This window comes from Colius striatus, chromosome 7 (genome assembly GCF_028858725.1).
Source record: "Colius striatus isolate bColStr4 chromosome 7, bColStr4.1.hap1, whole genome shotgun sequence".
Taxonomy (NCBI): domain Eukaryota; kingdom Metazoa; phylum Chordata; class Aves; order Coliiformes; family Coliidae; genus Colius; species Colius striatus.
In genome coordinates, this window is record NC_084765.1 from 19380340 (window position 1) to 19394302 (window position 13963).

A 13963-nucleotide genomic window follows, 5' to 3' on the forward strand; every position below is an offset into this window, starting at 1 on the left:
TATATGAAATAAATGGAGGAATTTGTGTTACCCTTCAGTTTCCTTGTGCTCTACATGAGGTGCCCACAAGAACCACCCTATCACTAAATGATCTGTTCAGCTATTGTTTCTTCCCCCATTGTAAAAAAATAAATAAGTCCTTGCCTTAACCATGACATATCTGTTTCTATTTTTAAATATATATTATCAGTAACTATCAGAATAAATATAGGTCAACATTTAAAAAAAAATCACCTCATGCATGGTTTGCATTTACTCTGTCACATAAAGTACATGCCACCCTCATAATGGGCAAGGCAAATGCCAGCATGATGGAATATTAGCTTTGGTGAGCCTGGAGGCACCAAATCTTCTCTGGCTAATTGCTTTTACACATTGATAAAAAGCAGCTTATGCCATGCTGTCATATACCCTGATGGAGCAAGCCTTTGAGAAAGGTCATGTTTTACAAGTCCATGATGTTAACTGATAAGAAGAACAGGCTTTCCTGGCTCTGTTCCTGTATTGGGAAGAGACATCAAGAAGACAGGAGGTGCCACAGCTGGGACTTTCAGACAGGCTGTCTTCCTTTGCTCTAGGAGGTGACTCCCCCTTCTGTACGGTGGCCTCTCCACACACCTTCATTCACAGATAGACATTTTATATACAACTATCGCCAACCCTAAACTTTCAAAAAAAAACCCCCTCAACCCAAACACACAAAATGTAAAGGGCAGAAGTGCCATACTGGGTCAGGCATGGTGGCTCAGCCTCTGCAGAGCCCCATTCAGCTGCAAATCCATCCTAGGAAAACAAAGGTGAGTCTGGGCAGGAGAGACCAGCAACAGTCGCAGGTGGTGACCAGGCCACTACTGCTGCCCTAGGGTGCAGTCAGACAGTTTTGGCACCCCCCACCTTGCCGATGCCACTTCCAACCAGCAGGCTCCCCTTGGCTCATGAAGAGCCACGCACAGCAGAATCCAGCCAAGACCCCATTGAAACCAGGCAAAAGCCTACCAAAACCACAGCAAGAGTGTTGAAAGCATATGAGGTGGTTAGCTGAATGCAGCTCTGCTGCCTGGGGCAAAGCACTGTTGAGCACAGCCAGGGGGTCTCCTCCAGAGACAGGGGCATCACCCTACCAGCTACATTTTGAACACCGGAGGGCTGTCCTGAGGAGTAAAGGGGCAGCAGCTGAGGGGGCTGCCACCATTTTGGGCAAAGGTAATTCTTGAGGCTCTGTGGGGGAAGGCTGCAGGTAACCTAGCTCAGCCAGAACATTTGCGCCTCTGGACCCAGGACATGAACCCTGTATCATTGCAGGTGCTTTTCTGATAGCTTTGGGGCACACGAGGGTGCCAGTTCAGCTATTTGTCACTCAACCTTTTCACATAGAGGCCCTTGCCAGCAGGACTTGGCCAAGCAGTGTCACCAGCTCAGCCGGCAGTGCAGTGGGCACCGTGCGGGTAGAGTGGCCAGTCTCAGGGCGTAGTCCCTGCCCGCCTTTTCACACACATTTATTCGAGTGCACTTTGACTAAAACATACTGCCAGTCCTCAGGTGGAGACGGAGGTCCGCGGGCGCTCGCACAGTGGCTCGGAAAACGCTCTCCTCTGCTCGCCGCGCCAGCTGCACGCCCCCATCGGCGCCGAAGACACGATCTCGCTGCGCCGACCCCACCGCGCGCCCCCGACTTGTTGTCAGGCAGCTTGGCGCCCGCGCCGCGCCCCGAGGGGCGTACCCTGCGCGCCGGCCAGTGGCGCGGCGCGGGGAAGCCGTGGGAGGCCGCCCCCAGCGGCGCCTGCCTCGCCCGCCGCTGCCGCCCGCCGCTGCCTCCCGCCGGGCCCGGGCGCCGGAGCGATGCGTTGGGTCGAAAGGGTTTATTTTTAAAAGGAAGCCGCGGTGCACATTGGGCGAGGAGAATGTCCGTCACGGTCACGTTTTCTTGTTGCCAAGTCGGGAAGGTGGAAAGGGAGATGCACCCGCCCCGTGCGCTCACTGGCCAAGAGGAAGCCTAGAAACCGCCCTCGCCCCCCTCCGGCCCTGTGGCAGCCGCCTGGCCCGGTGATTGCCACCTGCCAGGCTGCCAGTGCGAGGCCGAGCTCCGAACGCAGCCCAATCGCAATGCGGGACCGGAGGAGGGGGCGGTGCCGGGGCGGTGTGATTGGCAGGCGGGGCGGAGGGAGAGGAGGGCTCGCAGGGGCTGATATGTCCGCCATCTTGGTGCGTCGGTGATGGTAGCAAGCGGTGGCTTTCCCGCCTGAGCGGAGGCAGCCTGGGGTCTGTGGCGAGGAAACGCGCTTGCCGAGCGAGGTAGGGGTAGGATAGTGGTGGGCTCTTCCTGCCGCCGCTTCCAGCGGGCTGGCGCTCCGAGGGCGGCCCTTCCGTGGCGGTGCGGGCCTGGCGCCTGGTCCCCTCCGCGCGGGGTGTTCAGAACGCGTCTCAGCGTCGGCCGGGCCAGGGCCTGGCGGGGCTGCTGTGGCCTGTCATGTACTACGCGTTCTCGCACACGTACCCCGCGAGCTCAGGGAGCTCGGGCCAGGCGCGACGGCCCGCAGCGTGGCTGTGGGGTGTCACGGGCCTGGGCGCAGCGGGCTAGGCCCGGGCCGCGCCGCGCCGCAGGGAGCCCTACCCGCCCGCTGTCTCTTTCTTCCCGTGGCCGTGACGTAGGTTCCTTCGGCAGCTGCCTTGAACAGTCTTCCTGGCGCTTGTGGCCCTTCGTCCCGAGTGGGGAGTCGGCCGGCAGCCGCCGAGGGGCGGAGAAGCCGCGGCCGCCTCTGGGCGCGGGGTGCTGGCGGCCGGGCGCGGCTGGCACAGGTCGCTGCGCGGCTGGACACGGCGGGTGGTGCATTGTTTCCCGGTAGACCGTAGGAGCTGTGAGCTGAGTGAAGTGCTCCCTCGAAATGGGGAAAAGCTGTCGGCACTGCTCCCTCCTCCGGTAGTCACTTGTGTTGTTGCTGTAGCTTATAGAACTTTATTCTACCTTGACTATTATCTCTCGCGTAATAAAACAGCTCCACTTTGCTGATAGCTAGTTTTATATCCACTTTCTCTCTTTTAAAAACGATGCCACAGTATTTCTGTGACGACACTGCTTTTTTTTTTTTGAAGTCGGGGAGATTGGGGTGTGTTTATGGGTTCTTTTTTTTTTTTTAATAAGGCAACTTCTTTCAGTTGGATTTTTTTTAAGAGCACAGCAGCGTTTGGGTAAGCTTTAACTGATGTTAAATACATTTGGCAAAAACTGATTTTGAACCTGCCAATTCTTTTGGGTTTGTCTTGCTTTAGTTACCCAAGAACCTCTTGAAGATGGAATTAGTATTAGTCTCGTGTCTTGTATGACTGAGGCAAAAAATCATCTCTGTCAGGATAAATGTTATTTAAGTCGAAACAGTAGGATACTTTGAATAGATACATTGCTATTTAAAAAAAAAACCTCGTCCGCATGGAAGAGTACAGAAAACTTGGGAGTGGGTGGATCACTTTAGGAAGTGTTCCTTGTGAGATGTTGACAAAAATGAAAGGATATGTTACTGCTAGTGATATTACTTAGGTTTAAAATCTTAAGTGGAAGGAGTCTAAATGCAGTATAACAGTGCAGTGTGAGATTTGGATTGTGTTGTGGGGTTTTTTTTTTAGTGAATATTAGTCTGATTTAAAGTTTCTAGGTGGAAATTTGTGAACTGCACAAGTACATGGGTGGTATTTCGGATTTCTTTTCTGAAATGCTGAAAGATGGGAAGTCTTTCTGTTTCAGTGTTCCAAATAGATTACTACAGGTAACTGAATTACGGTGTGTATTTTCAGTACAACAGACATTCTAGTAAGAGTCTATGATTACTTAGCTCTCTGTTATTTATATTTTCAGTTAGTGAGGCATGGACTAACTGTAGCATGCAAGAGTCTATTACAGAAATGTGAAAGATCACTACAGAATTATCTTCTAATATATAACTTCTTAATGAGACTTGATACAAATGTAGTATTCAGTCTGCATGTTTATTTCTTGATAGCTTGTAGTTATAAGTACTGGTTTCAGTTCATTTAAGCAGATTGTTTCCTCCAGCTGTGATATTGGTTTAACATAGGTGATGCTTCTGACTTGCTTTCTGTGCGAAAAGCAGAATGCATATATGGTACTGAATCCTGCACTTTCTGAGTTACTGAAGGAATTAATCTTCTAATACTACTATAAATTTATGTTTTGGCCTGAAGAACTGCTGAAGGAGCTGAACACTGACACAAAGCAAAAGTTGTCGTTTAGAAATTCTGGAAAAGTAGCCTGTATAGCAGGGGCGTTTGAGTAGTGCATTATAGCTTCTTGCGAGTGAGTTAGATTTTATGTGTTATCAACTGTGGCTGATATCTTTGGGTTCTTTTAAATATAAATCTACTGGCCGTTAGTATTCTTTATGGAATTCACCATGCTGTGTAGTTTGTATGTCGCTTCATAGTGCTGCCTGCAAACTGCTTGCTATACCGCTGTTGAATTACTAACATAAGATGATGTTAACTTACTTCTTTGAAAGTGTTCTCTCTTCCACTTGACAGAGGTTATAGCCTGTATACCAGTTGGAGAATCAGATGATGCTCTAAGAGGTATACAAGTCAATTAATAGAATGGACTCTAAAGCAGAGGATGATGTATGTAGTTTTAGTATTAACAGATAGATGGTTAGAGTGAGTTTAATTGTTATGGCTCAACAGCTTTGCTTCTCTACTCGGCTTAAGGCTGAAATGCATATGCTACGAAATGTGAAAGAGCTAGCTCAAAACCAGCCACTATGGGATTAAAACAGAAGGGAGAAATGCTTTAGACTGTGTGGTGCACTCTCTCTCCATTGATGTCCTCTTTTGTCTAAGTGCTTAAAAAGCCTTGAAGTACTTACTTAACTCTGCAATTAGTTAATATACTGGTCCAGAGTGATCTTGAAGTAAGACATTTTCTAGCTTCAGTGTTCCAGTATACTAAACACCACCTTTGTAGGCAGGAGGCTTACATATTCACTTCTCACATATAACTGGGATAATTTATGGTCTTTGGAAGTTACGTTGAAAACCATAACTTTCTGTTCGGGCAGAAGAGGCACCAGTATGAGCATAGCGATTTGTTTCTGTAGTAAGAGTGAATGTGTTAAGCGTATTGTCTGCTATCTAGATTTGGCCCTTTTAGTAGCACTTTCATCTGTGATCCTTAAGGTTGATATGTACTCAAAGTTATGTCATATGCCAGGTTTAGAAATAGTGTGTTACCTCAAAGTAGGCAGCACTTCCAAATTTCAGAAGGCCAGATGTCTGTATTATCCTGAAAGCAAGATGTGGAGCCGTTGTTTTTGGCAAAACTTTCCACAATAATAAACCAAGTAGGGATAAATGAGAAATATTATTTTGCTTGTCTCCTTTTATCAAGTTGGAGGAAGGTAGCAAAGAACTCGGGGAAACTGTTTAGTACTCACATATGATCATGATATTTTTGAGATGGGAGGCAAGCTTGAAAGATCAGTTAGAAAATACATAGGGAATGTGAATGAAATGTTGAAAGCTTTGCATAGCATATTTAGTTGTTTGTGGTGTACCAGGGTGCCAACATCTGTTTTAGAAACCCTGTGCTACTAAAACGAAATGTTTTTCTACTCTTGGATATCATATTCAGCTCTATAGCTAGCTTGGGATGCATCTCACGAACTGGGATAGACTGAATTGAGAGGGTTGGGAAGACATTTGGTATAAGCTGTCAAGAGCTTACTTCTTTATGGAATAGTTCTTTACATGGTATTGGGGAAAAAAAATCTGTTACTGGAAAACAGAAGACTCTTTGTGACTTTTGTTTATGTAGTAACTTCCATAAAGTGCCAAGAAGCATGTCTGAATTGGTATATATGATTTTTGCATGGGTGAAAGAGTTCCCAACTAACCTTTTAACTGTTCTTCCTTCTTACTCTGTGTAGTCGTCCCCTACTTCTGCTAAACAGACCTTCCATGGGACTTAAAAGCTTGGAATGCTCAGTGACAGAATTTCTGCAATATATTGCATGCCAGCACCAGAAAGGAAAACCAAAAGGGCCCTCCCCCGTGACTTCATGGAGCTATGAAGGTGTAACACTGCTGGAGGTGTGGTGAATGTTGTCAGGCATGTTGGCAACGTGATGCAGAGCAGCACTGATGAAACTGGTAGTGAGAATTTGGTTAAAAATGTGAAGAGAGGCAGAATTGGGTAAAAACCATGTATATACTTACAGACAGGAACAAAAATACACTTTTAAACATGAGGAAAAGCCTTTTTCTAAAGGACCCAGCCAAGTCTCAGAGTCACGGAATGTTAAGGTTTGGAAGGGACCTGAAAAGATCATCTAGTCCAGCCCCCGTGCCAGAGCAGGTTCTTGATGGGCCTTGTGGAAGTACCATGTGTTTTCCAGTTTGGTAACAGAACGTGATTGAGATTGAAGATGGACACTTCCAATTTTTTTTTAGTAAAAGCTATTGACTTTTTTTCTGAGGTTTATTAAACATGTTGTAGAATAAACCAATTCTGGCACTAAAAGCATTCTCATTCTTACTGTGTATCAAGTCTCAACCTCTCTTATCCTTGCCACGTTGTGGCACAGTCCTCACTTTTGATGACTGTAGACAGGATTTCTGACTGGATCTAACTATAGAAAGCAAGATTGTATAGTGCAAATTTGATGACTTCTAGAGGTTTTTGGACTGACTTTTATTATCTCATTATTAGAGAAGGGTGCTTTTTTGAAACGTCCATTATATTTCTCTAGAAGAGTGAGGTGTAAGACCCTAGTCCTCAGTTAAGTGATGTTTGTTTCTCACTTGTAGTACTGCCCTAATTCATAGATAAATCAAAAGGAAGTTAGAAAACCCAATCAAGTAGTGTTTTATACAGTGCTTGAACAGGTTTGCCTAGCACTGGGCACAGTATTCTAGGTGTAGCCTTGCCAGTGCTTGGTAAAAGGGAAGATCACTTGTCCTGGTATGGTCCAGGATAATCATTAGCCTTCACCCCTAAGGCATGTTGCTAGCTCAACTAAAGTTTTCTGATACCAAATCCTGTGTCCTTTTAGGGTATCTTTTCTGTGCAAATTCAGGTTCTATGCTCAGAATCTCTATTTTCTGTCAGTTTTCTACATATACCCAGTGGACTTTAAAGCTCCACATGTTCACTGTGCTGCTTCTTATGTGATATGATACATAATGTGCTGCTTTACTGCATGGCTGATAAAGTATAATTGAGTCTTGATGGCATTGCTAACACTTATTCAGCATGTTGTCAGAGCTGGGAACTTATATCCAGTCAGTTACAAGGCTGGATGCAATCACAGTTTATTATTGTGACTCTAACTTGCTTTTAACTACACCTGATGGCCCTGCTTGAATGTGACAATCTGAGTAAGAATTAATGTTGTAAAAGGAGACTTTATTTTGGATGATGATGTATTTCTAAAAGTCAGCATGTTTTTACCACCCTTCATCTCAAAAACATCTTGTCTGATTTCCTTCATGTTTTCTAGGATTATTTCTCTGAGATGTTATACAAAATGTGAGAAATTTCAAACCAAAAGAAGGGCTACTTTTTGTTTGCTCTCTTGCAGAGCTTCGTAAAAAATGGGTCAGACAAGTACATAAATAGGTCTCAGAAGTTTTAGTGTACAGTTAGTGAAGAAATGGTTTCTAGACTAAGAAACAATGTTAAGACTTTTGGGCTAAATATAATGATTTAAAGTGAATCCTTCTGTTTTAATTAAGCATGGATCAGAAACTAAGTTTGGAACGAAAAAGGCCTAAGAACCATGAGTGAATAATCATGGCCTTGGATCTCTTATAAGCATCTTTATTCTTTGTTTTTAGCTCTATTTTCATATTCTTCCTCTTCCCTAACACCAGGCTGCCATACTGGTACTGTTCCAGCACTCCGGGCATAGTTGAAATGAGTTCTGCAGAGAGCAGGCAGTTTAAGATGATGCTTTCTTGAGATTGTTTCCTTTAAGAAGTACATCACTGTGGTATTAGGTGTTCCATGGGAGACAGGAGAAAGTCTTAGAATTTGCCTATAAATATAATGTCTCAACATGAAAAACATCATCTAAATATTTTAAACAGGATGACTGCCCCTGCTGCCTTCAGTGTCATCTAAAATTACTTAATTGTGTTCAGAAAAAAGACATGAGAAAACATGTTGGTTTTGACAGCAACTGTCAGCAAATAATAATTGAAATTATGTACCTCATGAGAAAAAGAATTTAAGGGGTTGAATGATAACGATAAACTTATGAATTGGATGATAATTTAATTGAAATTTATGAATTACGAAATTATGAAACTAAGGGACTTGGGGGCTGGGAGGAGAAGCAAAATAGAACAAGCTGTCCCCTCTAGCTGGGAAACAGGGCAGGACAGTGAATGCAATGATAAGTGCCCTTCATCCACACACTGTGCTGAGATGCAGAAGGCTGACCACCCTGAGGAAGAGCCAAACCAGGGAGGAACCTCCTGCACCTGTCCAGGGAAATCTGTGTTTTTGAGTAAGCCCCTGCGCTGCCTCTACACCAATGCACGCAGCCTGGGGAATAAGCAGGAGGAACTGAAGATGTGGGTGTGGATGTGGGGCTACAACCTCATTGCAGTCACAGAGACGTGGTGGGATAGCTGCCATGACTGGAACACAGCCATGGAGGGTTATGTACTGTTCAGGAAAGACAGACTGACAAGGCATGGAGGTGGAGTTGCTCTCTACATGAGGGAGCAATTAATGTGTACCAAACTGTGCCTGGGTTGAGATGAAGAGCAGGTAGAGTGCTTATGGGTAAAACTTGATGGGCAGGGAAAGGCACGTGATATAGTTGTAGGAGTTTGCTAAAGGTCACCTGATCAGGAGGAGGAAGTGGATGAGGCCTTCTACAAACAGCTGAGAGCTGCCTCGGGCAAAATCTGTGGTCCTCATGGGGGACTTCAACCACCCTGATATTTGCTGGGATAGCCACACAGCCAAGCACACACAGTCCAGGAGGTTCCTACAGATTTTTGATGACAACTTCCTGTTGCAGATGATCAAGGAACCAGTGAGGAAGAGTGTGCTGCTGGACCTGATACTGACAAATAAGTAGGGCTTGGTTAGGGATGTGAAGGTTGGAGGCAACCTTGGATGCCGCAGCCATGAGATGGTAAGAGTTCAAGATCCTGTGTGGAAGAGGCAGGACACAAAGCAGGATTGTGACCCTGGATTTCAGGCGAGCCGACTTTGGCCTCTTCAGAGATGTACTTGGACAGATCTCATGGGATATGATTCTAGAAGACAGAAGTGCCCATGAGAGCTGGTCGATCTTCAAGCACCACTTGAAGCCCAGGATCAGTGTATCTCAATGTACAAGAGGAGGAAAAGGAGGCAGGAGGCCTCCATGGATGAGCAAAGATCTGCTGGGGCAGCTCAGGCAGAAAGCAGCCATCTATGAGAGGTGGAAACAGAGGCTGGCTTCTTGGGAAGAGTATAGGAACATTGCCAGGGCATGCAGGGGTGCAACTAGGAAGGCTAGAGCCCTTCTAGAGATAAATTAGCCAGGGAAGTTAAGGACAGTAATAAGGCATTTTTCAAGTACATCAGCAGCAGAAGGATGGCGAGGGGGGATGTGGGCCCATTGCTAAATGCTGAGGGTGCTCTGGTGTCTTGAAGATGCAGAGAAGGTTGAATGTCTTCTTTGTTTCAGTCTTTACGGCCAAGGCCGGCCCTTGGGAAGCCCAGTGCGGCAAGGATAACAGGATGGCCAGGACAGCAGAGGACTTGCCCTGGGTGGAAGAGGAAGAGGTTAAAGACTTGTTGGTCAAGCTTAAGGCTCATTAGTCAATGGGTCCTGATGGGATGCTTCCTAGAGTGCTGAGGGGAGCTGGCTGATGTGATTGCTAAGCCTCTTTCCATCATTTCTGAGCAATCATGGAGGACAGGTGAAGTGCCTGAGGGCTGGAGAAAAGTCAGTGTCATGACAGTCTTCAAAAAGCCAGGAAAGACGACCCAGGAAACTACAGGCCAGTCAGCCTCACCTCCATCCCTGGAAAAGCGATGGAACAACTTATCCTGAATGTTATCACTGAACATACGAAGGAAAAGATGGTTATCAGAGGGAGTCAGCATGGCTTCACCAAGGGGAAATCCTGTTTGACCAACCTGACAGCCTTCTATGATTGAACAACCAACTGGCTAGATGAGGGGAGAGCAGTGGATGTCATCTACCTTGACTTCAGCAAGGCTTTTGACACTATCTCTGATGACATCCTCATCAGAAAGCTCAGGCAGTGTGGCTTGGATGAGTGGACAGTGAGGTGGATCGAGAGCTGGCTGAATGACAGAACCCAAAGGGTGGTGATCAATGGCACAGAATTGAGTTGGAGGCCTATGGTCAGTGGAGTTCCACAGGGATTGGATCTGTGGCCAGTCTTGTTCAATATCTTCATCAATGATCTGGATGAGGAGACAGAGTGTACCCTCAGCAAGTTCCCTGATGACACCAAACTGGGAGGACTTGCTGATTCCCCAGAGGCTGTGCTGCTATTCAGCAGGATCTCGACTGGCTTGAGAGTTGTGCAGAGAGGAACCTTGTGAGGTTCAACAAGGACAAGTGCAGAGTCCTGCATCTGGGGAGAAACAATGCAGCATGCACCAGTACAGGCTGGGTGTTGAACCCCTGAAGAGCAGCTGTGCAGAGAGAGAACTGGGAGTCCTGATTGATAATAAACTAACCATGAGCCAGCAATGTGCCCTCGTGGGCAAGAAGGCCAATGGCATCCTGGGATGCATCAAGAAGAGTGTGGCCAGCAGGTCAAGGGAGGTTCTTCTCCCCCTCTACTCTGTCCTGATGAGGTCTCTTCTGGAGTCCTGTGTCCAATTCTGCGCTCCTCAGCTCAAGAGGGACAGGGAAGTGCTGGAGAGAGTCCAGCGGAGGGCCACCAAGATGATCAGGGGACTAGAACATCTTTCATATGAGGAAAGGCTGCGGGAGCTGGGGCTGTTTAGTCTGGAGAAGAGGAAACTGAGGGGAAATCTTATTTATAAATAAAGAGTGGATGTCAGGAGGTTGGGACATGCCTTTTTTCTATAGTAGCTAGCAAGAGGACAAGGGGTAATGGGATGAAGCTGGAACACCAAAAAGTTCCACTTAAATATAAGAAAAAAGGAGTCCTGGCACAGGCTGCCCAGAGGGGTTGTAGAGTTTCCTTCCTTGGAGGTCTTCAAGACCCATCTGGACATGTTTCTGTGTGAGTTGGACTAGGTGATCTCTAAAGGTCCCTTCCAACCCCTACCATTCTATGATTCTATCATAAAGATTGAATGTTAAGAGGAGACTGGGCGGGGGGGGAATCTCATTTGTATTTACAAATATCTAAATAATGGATGTCAGGAGGTTTGGACATCACTTTTTTCTGTTGTGTATAGTGACAGGATAGGGGATAATGGAAAGAAGCTGGAACACAAAATGTTCTTATTTTACCGTTCATGTGAGGGAGCCCTGGCACAGGCTGCCCAGGGAGGTTTTGGAGTCCACTTCTCTGTAGCTCTTCAAAACCCGCCTAGTCGAGTTCCTATGTGACCTGATCTAGGCTATGGCAGAGAGATTGGACTGGATGATCTCTAAAGGTCCCTTCCAACCATTCTATGATAGTATGAATTTGTTTACCAATAATTTATAATTATTACATTCCTGTTATGTACAAAATGGGAGGTCTCAACATTGTTTTTGACGTATGTATTGCATAATTAATGCATGCGTGCATAAACTTTTAGTGTTATTCTAGCTAAAATGACAATGTGAAAGTATAATGGCCTTCTGACCTCCTACATAATTTTGTTAGGTCACTTTCGGAAGAGAAAGTGCATTCTGCCTATCCAATTTTTGCTGAAAATTTTTCTCCTGCTTGTCATTTTTGACAAATGTTTTTGGGGTTGTTTCTCTTAAATATATAGAATATGCATGACTCTTCTAGTATCTTAAAACCTGGATTGCATTTGCAGCATTATCTAGTTCTAATTGGAGCTTTCTTCCCTGTAATTATCCCCCTTAACACACTCAGATGTTAGTTTAAAGTAATGGAAACTGTTTTCTCAACATTTTCAAGTGAACTCTCCTCCTCATTGAATGTGTCCTCCATTTGTTTTTCTGAAACTTTTCTCTTAGCATACATCTACCTGCAGAGAAAGGGGGGATTTTTACCAGGAGCTGTCAAACCTGTGAGCCTGAGATCTCTTCTCTTCTGTATGGATGTTTTGCTTGTCCCTTCACCACCCTGGGATTTGTCCCTAGCTCACACAACCCTGCTTTCAAGTGCCCTGCAGAGGAAGAGGGACCCAAACAGAATATACAGTGGTTTTAGGAAGCATTTCAAATTATCTGAGAGCCTCTGGCACACACAGTTATGTGCGTAATTAAATGTCTAATTAGTGTAGTGTTTTACAGATGTCGAATCAATGTAAGACATGGGGTAAGCAAAAATGAATCTTGTTCTACGTTGCTGTTCATTGACTTCTTTTGGGTGTACTGTATAATGCCAATGACATGAAACCTTCTAAGAAACACTTCTCTTTGCATTAAAAACTGAAGAGAAGACATTTCAGTTGGAAGTTGTGTTTAGGATGGTCATACCAAAAAGCCTGCCGGGTTGTCTGGGCTTATGCTTATATACCTGAGTAGTGATGCCCATCTATGGAAGAGTTAAACTTGAAACTGAACTGCATGCTCAGAGGATTAGATGACTAAGTTATCCATGGATCAGACCTATCTAAGGTTCCTAGTAATTCAGTACAATATTTATTTGTTTGTATATGAAGAATGAGTGTTTGCAGTCAACTTGTACAGATGTTCAAAATAACTCCTGCAGTTCCACTGTAATTATGATTGCAGTAACTATGTACCGAGGAACATAAGACCCCATTTGGGTCAGACTAGTGGTCTCTGCCACCCTTAGTATATATTCTTTGGTAACTTTGATACCAAGAGGAAGTGCTATTTAGGGAGAAACACTTCCTCTTTCAGTGGCCTCCCTTTCATGTTGATTCTTTCTATCACTGGGCCACCTTGTGAATGCTGCTGCCAGGACGCTGAAACTCACTAAAGCCAATGGGACTGACTGTGTTGGGGTGGTGATCACACTAGCTGCATTTTTGGGAAAAAGGTCTCGATTTTGTCTTAGAGCTCTTGCAAATGTTCAAGAAGTAAGGTACACATAAAAACTGCTGAAGTTAACTTGAGGGGGAAAAAAAGAGGCTGATAGCCCTTTAAGTGACTATCTTCTAATTTGAGTTAAGGCAGATCAGAGTGATATGCTTGGGTTTTGACTAAAGATATCTAGGGAAGTATCTGAATCTAGGGAAACATGTTCTTTCCCAAAACTGCCTGTGCCAGCTGATGACCTGCTGGTGTCATGGGCACAATTCCTTCTGCTTGTCAGTCTTCTGCTACTAGAAGTTGCCAACCCTCATTGGTCACTGATGTCTAACCAATTCAGTTCAAAATGGGCCCGTGGTGATTTAGCCCTGGATGAGTGCCAAGTGGCTACCAAGTTGTTTTATCACTCTCCCTCCTAAACTAGACAGGGGAGAGAGATATAACAAGAGAGCTGTGATAGGCTGGATTGCTGGCCAAGGCCAGTTCCATGAGTTTCAATAAGGCCAAGTGCTAGGTCCTGGACTTTGGCCACAACAAACCCCAGCAGCACTCCAGGCTTGGGGAGAAGTGGCTGGAAAGCTGCAAGGCAGAGAGAGACCTAGGAGTGTTGATTGACAGAGGCTGAACATGAGCCAGCAGTGTGCCCAGGTGGCCAAGAAGGCACATGACATCCTGGCCTGTGTCAGGAACAGTGTTGTCAGCAGGAGGGAGGTGGTCATTCCCCTGTAATTGGCTTTGGTGAGGCCGCACCTTGAATAGTGTTTAAATTTCCTCTCTACAAGAAGGACATTGAGGTACTGGAGAGGATCCAGAGGTGGGCTACCAAG

General features: G+C 45.5%; 1 protein-coding gene across 6 annotated transcripts in view; it reads left to right on the top strand.

Annotated features, from left to right (window-relative positions):
- Positions 1–2161: 2161 nt before the first annotated feature.
- PPP6R3 (protein phosphatase 6 regulatory subunit 3) overlaps positions 2162–13963 on the top strand; it is a 71901-nt gene continuing 60099 nt past the window's right edge. For all 6 annotated transcript variants that reach the window (XM_061999997.1, XM_062000002.1, XM_062000001.1 and 3 more), the window contains exon 1: positions 2162–2292. The gene's annotated coding sequence lies outside the window, so the exon portion shown is untranslated. The remainder of the gene's footprint in view (positions 2293–13963) is intronic.